This window comes from Camelina sativa, chromosome 3, assembly GCF_030686135.1.
Source record: "Camelina sativa cultivar CO46 ecotype springtype chromosome 3, ASM3068613v1".
NCBI lineage: Eukaryota > Viridiplantae > Streptophyta > Magnoliopsida > Brassicales > Brassicaceae > Camelina > Camelina sativa.
Genome location: NC_141882.1, coordinates 14,767,634 through 14,775,261, shown reverse-complemented (window position 1 = coordinate 14,775,261; position 7,628 = coordinate 14,767,634). Strand labels below are relative to the sequence as shown.

General features: G+C 40.5%; 2 pseudogenes; both read left to right on the top strand.

Annotated features, from left to right (window-relative positions):
- The first annotated feature begins 1,048 nt into the window (after nucleotides 1-1,048).
- Nucleotides 1,049-7,028, top strand: LOC147946942 (F-box protein At2g16450-like; annotated as a pseudogene).
- On the top strand, nucleotides 6,917-7,417 carry LOC104779032 (putative F-box protein At2g02890 pseudogene; annotated as a pseudogene).
- The last annotated feature ends 211 nt before the right edge of the window (nucleotides 7,418-7,628 follow it).

Sequence of the window (7,628 nt, the reverse complement as noted above, 5' to 3'; positions counted from 1 at the left end):
TGGCTGTTTTCCGGTATCTGATGTCCAAAATTGATAAAAATGTGTTTGGACATTTCGTTTTTCTTAGGCAGAAAATAAAATCAGGCTTTGCCACACTGTTAGCTTCTTTTTACCATAAGCTACTTGTTACTTTAATACCTGTTTACATTTTTTTTTTTATCAATTTTCGGTTTTGTTTTAGGTTTCTAAATCTTTCTATGTTATTCGTTATCATCTTTTGTTTTATTGTCTACTTATGCAGGTGTTCCTTCTCTTGGTTCTCTTGGTGTGGAAGTGGCTTTTCAAGTGGATGATTTGATTACTATGGAGAACTTGTTCAATCTCTTAAGAATTGTAGTTGCTTGTTTGTACATGACTGAATTTGATAATGAAATTTGTCAATTTTGAATTATAATGTATGATGTATCCCAACCATAGCAAAAAAAAAAAAAAAAAACAGAGACCAGGTCCATAATGTATCCCAACTTGTTCATAATGGGATGGTAAGATAATTCCAGAGTAAAGAAACCGGTTCTAGTCCAATTTATTCTCAATTAGAAACGAAGCCATCCAAGTATAAAACTTGATTTATTGAAACAATTAGAAAACAAGAAAGAGCACAATTTCATAGATAAAAAAGCACAACAAAATTGACAAGCCCATTTCATAACAGAGATTGGTCTTAAACATATCTCTTTCTTCGTTGTATCGGCAGGTCATTGTTGGTTCTTATGAAATCAATCTAATATTGATGCTTAAACCGGACTGGTAATGTCAATTGGAAGCTGGTTTAATCAAGAGATGGGTAAAGTCAATTGGTTTAATTCTAGCTTACATGGTTTACGGTTTAGTGAAACGGTGAAACCTAACCGACTTATTCACTTGTCATTCGCGCGGTTAGGTCTATAAACGAAGCTTGTGTGTAAAGGAGGAGGGTGTGTCTCAGAGAAACTTAAGCGGTTGTAACCCTAAGAAATGGCTGAGACGTTGTAGAGATTGTCACACCACCGAGAGCTCTTGTTGCAGTGTTCTTCTTCTTCTCCTTGTCATCTCTGTTTCGAAGATGATCATGATATCATCACCTCCCATGTCGATTGAGCTCATCCTGGAGATAATCTCGAGATTTCCCGGAGATGCAGTCGCGAGGTTTCGTTGCGTGTCGAAGCAATGGGCATCAATGTTTGCTACTCCGTATTTCAAGTCCTTGTTTCTGACCAACTCCTTGCCAAAGCCGCGGCTCTTATTCGCCATCGGAGATGACGAAAACCCCAAAGGCCTGAAAGTAAAAGACACCTTAACAAGATTGAAGCTTTAATCTTTTTATTTCTGCTTAAGATTCAAGAGAGTTCTTACAAGCTTATTTATACTTAAACCATAAACCCTAGATGTGTTCTAGAGAAGCCTAGAGTGTTCTGCCATATGTCATGATACTCTTGAGCTGGAAGGATCAAGGGTGGCAAATCTGTTTAGCAGCTTCAATGTCTCCGTACTACTGATAACGACTGGTTCCTTGCCTCGTCGTTTGTCTTCTTGCAATGTGACCGTTGAAAGAGATGATTCTGTTTTGTTGGACTTAGCCTCTTTAACCTTGTTGGGCTTCGTTGGGCTTTCACCATTTTGAGGTGTAACCAAAAACTCTTGTTTTGTCATTGTTCTATTATCATCCCCTCGCAAATTTTGTGTAGGCGGTAAGCCAACGCCAAGTTTGAGTCGTAGTCGAGCGAAGGCATCAATGGGAAGAGACTTTGTGAAGATATTTGTTGTCTGTAGATGGCCAGGAATATGTTTTACTATCAATGTCTTCAACGCCACACGTTCTCGAACATAATGGTGATTAACATCAAAATACTTTGTGCGTGAGTGAAATGTCGGATTAGCTGTCAAGCAAACTGCTGAAAGATTGTCACAATATAACTCAGGAGTTGTGCGCAGAGGAACACCAAGATCCCGTAGAACAGAGCTCATCCACTTTATTTCAGAAGCTGTTTCAGACATGCTTCGATACTCTGCTTCGGTGGAACTCTTTGAGACCGTCGGCTGTTTCCTTGATAACCAAGAGATCAGATTTGGACCCATGAATGTACATAAGCTACCAACAGACCTCCTTGTGACTTTACAATTAGCATAATCATTGTCACTGTAAGTCGTGAGAGCATTCTCATCAACATAATCGCTATCACTATAAGCATTGATGGTAGAATCACCGTTCCTTGTTTAGGTTATCCCCAACGTGATAGTTCCCTTGACGTATCGCATAATACGTTTGAGCAGATGAAAGTCGGAGGTGGTTGGTTTATGCATCTTCTGGCAAACGTAATTCACTGCAAACTGAATATTTGGCCTTGTTAGCGTTAAGTATTGCAGCTTTCCAGCTAAACTCCGAAAATAAGTTGGCTCGGGGAATTATGTTTGTTGGTCTGGTACTTTGTCAAGTTCCAACGGCAGCGGAGTCGACATTGGTGCACAATTTCCCATCTGAGCTGCAATCAAGAGATCCTCTGCATATTTTTGTTGAGACATAAACATACCATCAGGGAAGTATTGAAGCTGTATACCAAGAAAATAGTGAGCTCTACCCAAGTCCTTCATGCGAAATTGTTTATTGAGCTCAACAAGAAGGTGAGTGAGTGCGTGAGAATTGTTTCCCGTGATGATCATATCATCGACATAAAGCAGCAGGAAAACCATGTCATTGTTGCGAGAGTAAACGAAGAGGGATGGATCCCATAAACTATAGATGAAGCCAAAATCCAAGAGGAAGGTACTGAACTTGTCATACCAAGCTCTAGGAGATTGTTTTAGGCCATATAGAGATTTGTGAAGAAGACACACATGATTTGGCTTATCTTTGTCAACAAATCCAGCTGGCTGCTTCATGTAAACTACTTCTTCAATATCTCCATGAAGAAACACGTTTTTAACATCCATTTGTTTTAATTCCCAGTTGTTACTGACTGCAACATGGAAAACCATTCTCACTGTAGGCGTTCGAACCACAGGGCTATAAGTCTCTAAATAATCTATTCCTTCTTCTTGGTCGAAACCCTTTGCCACCAAGCGTGCTTTTAACTTGTCTAACGTACCATCAGCATTTAACTTGGTACAAAACACCCACTTGCTTCCCAAAACGTTCATATTAGGTTCTTCGGGTACTAAAGACCAAGTATTTACCTCCTTGCAAGTGTGAATTTCTTCCCCCATTGCGCCTGTCCAGCCTGGATGTTTTAAAGCTGCTGCGATAGTTTCCGGTTCAGGATATGAGACCTTATGTGACATAAGAGCATATCGTGGATTAGGTTTTCGAATACCATCTTTTCCTCTGGTTACCATTGGATGATTGTTGACAACAGGAGCAGATTCTTCTTCGTCATCACTATCATCACTATCAGTCATAGGAGTACTTGACTGTAATTGAGAAACGTTGTCGCCTATAGAATCAGGATCAAAGTCTGTCGTACGCTCAGAACATTCCTCATTCACAAGAGTACTTGAGACATCAGGAACTAGTTTGTTGTTTAGTATTGGTGATGGAGCTTGACTTGATGAGACAACAGGACGTGTTGTACTTGTTGTAGTTGATATAAAACTTTTGTGCCAGGCAGATAACAAAGGAGTCGCCGTTTCTGGGTGTAAATCTTTGTAAATTGTTGAAAAAGGATATGCAGATTCATCAAAGATTACATGTCTACTTATGTAGACTCTTCCAGTGGGAGGATAGAGACATCGGTATCCCTTGTACTTGTCATTGTAGCCCAGAAACACACACTGCAATGACTTTGGAACCAGTTTTGTTTAAGCATAGTCTCGTAATGTTGGAAAACATGCACAACCAAAAGACCTTAGAGCAGTGTAGGTAGGCTTCGTCTTGTGTAACTTTTCATACGGTGAGATTAAATCAGCAAGTGTTGACGTTGGCAGTAGATTGATCAGGAAATTGGCTGTGAAGAAGGCTTCCACCCAATACTTTAGAGGAAGTTTACTTTGGAACAACATTGACATGCCTAATTCAGTAACATGTCTATGTTTTCGCTCAGCTAAACCGTTTTGCTGGGGTGTGTGAGGACAAGAGATGAACTGTTGTATACCATTTTCTTGTAGATGTTTCAGAAACTGTGTACTAATGAACTCTCCTCCTCCATCACATTGAAAACCTTTGATTCTGCATTCAAACTGATTTTCCACCATCTTTTGAAACAGAACAAATATTTGAAAGAAATCTGATTTCAACTTGAGTGGATAAAGCCAACTGAATCTTGAAAAATTGTCAACAAATACTACATAGAAACGGAATCCTTGAATAGACATTATTGGAGAGGGTCCCCACAGATCACAGTGAACCCTCTCAAGAGGTTTTGATGCAGAAAAGGAAGAGATAGAAAAAGGAAGCCTTGAACTCTTGCCAAGCTGACATGCTTCACAAACTGTCTTGGTAACTTTATTGATCGAGATAGAACCACACTTCTCAAGTTGCTGGAGGACTTGTGCATTTGGATGACCGAGCTTTCTATGCCAAACTTCATCACTTGTTGAGTGCCTCTGTGCGGAATAGAAGACTTGCGGCTTTGGTTCCTCCAAGAAATAATGATCGTTATGCAGACTTCCCATTACCAGTAGCTTCTTTGTGGCCTTATCATTAATATACACACCATCACAATCAAAAGCAACCGAACACGGATAGTTCTTTGTAAGTTTTGAAACAGATAATAAAGATTTAGCAATGTCAGGGCAAACAAGTACATCTTTTAAAGGTAATTTAGCTGAGGTAGAAGCTATACTGGTCGAACCTGTGTGAGTGATGGGAAGGAAGGAACCATCACCCACCATTACCGAGTCGTTGCCATGGTAAGGTTGAGCTTGCTGCAGATTCTGCACTATGTTGGTGACATGAGCTGAAGAACCAGAATCTGGAAGCCAATCAATACCTTGTTGATCAGTAACCTCTGTGATTCTCATCGCAGCAAGAGCTCATGGAACGTCCTCGTATTGATACCCATTATCAAACCGATGCCAACATTTGAGAGCCGGATGTCCTGTTTTGCCGCAAATCTGACATACCACTGTGCTTCGAGTCATTTGAGAGCCATCAGATGAAATCTGCTGATGAAAGCCACATCCCCTTGTTGAGTACGAGCCTCTACCATGACCATACATGTTGCCATTGCCTCTTCCTCTAGAGTTATTTTGATGATAGTACTCATTTGTTGGTTGAGAGACATGAAAGGCAACATAAGGTGTGACAGTCGCGGCAGTTTCAGCTAAATACCCTTGGAGTCGATCATCATAACCGGTTAGCTTTGGTATTACATCATCCAAGGTTAGAGCAGGGGAGCTATCAATAAGAGTCTCAATGGTGGTCTTGATTGGTTAATACTCTCTGCCTAGGCCTTTCATTGCAGCAAAAAATTTCATCTTTTCTTGAACAGGGCTATCAACCGAGGCTAACTGATCACATATTCCCTTAATATCTCTAAGATATGATTCCATAGACCTATCTTTCTTATCTAGAGTCTGTAAACGCCTCTGAAGCTCGAATAACCTAGATGAGGATGCTCTATTAAAGTGATTAGTAAGACACGTACATACCTGGGTCGAAGTGGAGCAGCTAGCAACGACACTCAGTTTATCTTCTGAGAAAGAACCCAAAAGCCAAGACTTAACCACCTGATCTGTACGATACCAGGTCGAATACTCAGGATTTGTTGTCTCAGAGCTGGTGCCATCGATGCTTGTTGAAACCGCCGTAGTACTCGGAGCAGAGATGGAACCAGTGACAAAACCAAGTAAACCTTGACCCGCCAGGAAGGACTCGAACTGACTCTTCCAGAGGATGTAGTTTTTCTGTGTAAGTGTGACCGTAACGCAGTTTGAAATGTTCAGAGAAGGAACTGAGTAAGAGGCCATGGATACGATTTCCATACGCTCTGATACCATGAAAGTAAAGACACTTTAACAAGATTGAAGTTTTAATCTTTTTAATTCTGCTTAAGATTCAAGAGAGTTCTGACAAGCTTATTTATACTTAAACCATAAACCCTAGATGTGTTCTAGAGAAGCCTAGAGTGTTCTGCCAGATGTCATGATCCTCTTGAGCTGGAAGGATCAAGGGTGGCAAATCTGTTTGACAGCTTCAATGTCTCCGTACTACTGATAACGACTGGTTCCTTGCCTCGTCGTTTGTCTTCTTGCAATGTGACCGTTGAAAGAGATGATTCTGTTTTGTTGGACTTAGCCTCTTTAACCTTGTTGGGCTTCGTTGGGCTTTCACCATTTTGAGGTGTAACCAAAAACTCTTGTTTTGTCATTGTTCTATTATCAAGGCCGTGGCGAGTGGTGTTTCTTCTCCTCGCCTCAGCTGGAGGGTCCATATGAGAAATCATCGTCGTAGACTCTTGTATCAGCCGCCGAGTTTCACGTGAAGAACTTCTCTCCAAAGGATATACAGATCCATCATTACAGTAACATCATGCACTTTTCATGTGGCTACAACTCTGGCTTGATCTATATCCATGGTTGTCGATACCAAGGTAAACCTGTGATCTGTAACCCCAACACTGGACGGTACGGGGTCTTACCTAAACGGTATACTTACAGTTACAGAAAAGCCTATAGCTTTTTTGGTTTCGATCCGATTGACAAGGAGTACAAGGTATTGTACATGGCTTACGCAACTGGTCTTGGTGATCATGCCGTTCTTACATTTGGAGCGCCTGCAGATATGAGGTGGAGAAAGATCGAATGTTCCTTAACACATGAGATTCAAAGCGATGGGGTTTGCATCAACGGTGTTGTGTACTACTTAGGTAACACCAAAGATCCTTAGGATGATGATGCTCATGATGATTATGTGATTGTTTGCTTTGATTTGAGGTTTGAAAAGTTCAGCTTCATTCACGTTGAATGGTTTTGTCGATTGATCAACTTTAAGGGCAAGTTAGCTATGATTTACTGGGAGGATGGTTTCGACATTTATGAGGTTGTTAATTATGAGTTTAATTTCGACAAGTATTTGGATGATCATCTCGTCGCTGATGCCAATAATGAGTTGCATGTGTGGGTTTTGGAGGATTTAGCGAAACAGGATTGGTCCAAATACAACTACACTTGGAGTACTGATAACATCTTCTTCCGTCGTCACGTTTCCATTGCAGGAGTGACCGCTTCTGGTGAGATAGTTTTTTCCATGCGCAAGTATACATCTGGCCAACCGTTTTATGTTTTCTACTTCAATCCCGAGAGGAAGATTCTCCAACGTGTTGAAGTCCAAGGTTTTGGTGAAGGGTTTCAGAATCCTTGTAGCGTTCGCACCTTTGTGAACCACGTTGAGGATCTTCATGTTAACGATTTAGAGCTATCCAAGCCATTCCATGCTCCACGTAGGGCTACAAAATATTCAAAATCACAAAAAAAAAAAGAAGGAAAAGGGCAAGAAGATAGCTAGGGATGATCCATTGGATTTGGGTGAAAGCAAAGTTATTTTGTGCTCTTATTTAGGCGTTTATGCTCTTGTCAGCCTTATAGTTAATCAATTAATTTATGCGTTTATGCACTTTTGATATTTACCTTTTTATTTTCGACTAGTAGAACTAAGAGACTCAATATATGATGGAACCGTTAAATGTGACTGAAGTGTTTAATAAGAAAGAACAAAC